The following is a 601-nucleotide window of genomic DNA, read 5'->3' on the forward strand; positions in this document are numbered from 1 at the left end:
GAGAACATCGCAGACAATGGCGGCACAAGGGAAGCCTATTACGCGTACAAAGAATGGATTAAACGAAACAAACCGGAGCAAAAATTGCCGGGGTTGCCGTACAGTCCAGAACAGATGTTCTGGATAAGCGCGGCCAATTCGTGGTGCAACAAGGATCGGCCGGAAGCTCTGAAACTACTGATTACAACGAATACCCATAGCCCGGAAGAATTTCGCATTCGTGGACCACTGTCGAACATGGAAGAGTTCTCGCGCGACTTTAATTGCCCGGTCGGTTCCAGAATGAACCCTATGAAGAAATGTACCGTGTGGTAGATTTCAGATCTCGGCGAAATCGTGAACGACATCGGTTGACTCTGTTTTAATTAGATGTTACAATTCCGTATGCTCGTTGTTGCATTGAAACAACTAATTTTATTCGTGATTAATTATAATAGTTGTACAGAGTATTATTAATGCTTAATTGTTTTTAGTATATTGTACAAGATATTAATAATTTTTGTGCTAATTATGACAATATTTGTCAGAGATTTCAAATAAATGCATAGAAAATTAAGTTAAATTAGAACTCTAATGTTTCTAGTTTAAGAATTCTTATAGT

General features: G+C 38.4%; 1 pseudogene; it reads left to right on the plus strand.

Moving 5' to 3' along the window:
* The first annotated feature begins 3 nt into the window (after positions 1–3).
* LOC105460415 lies at positions 4–562 on the plus strand (annotated as a pseudogene).
* Positions 563–601: the final 39 nt, after the last annotated feature.

The sequence above is a fragment of the Wasmannia auropunctata genome, unplaced genomic scaffold (genome assembly GCF_000956235.1).
Source record: "Wasmannia auropunctata unplaced genomic scaffold, wasmannia.A_1.0 LD322407.1, whole genome shotgun sequence".
Taxonomy (NCBI): domain Eukaryota; kingdom Metazoa; phylum Arthropoda; class Insecta; order Hymenoptera; family Formicidae; genus Wasmannia; species Wasmannia auropunctata.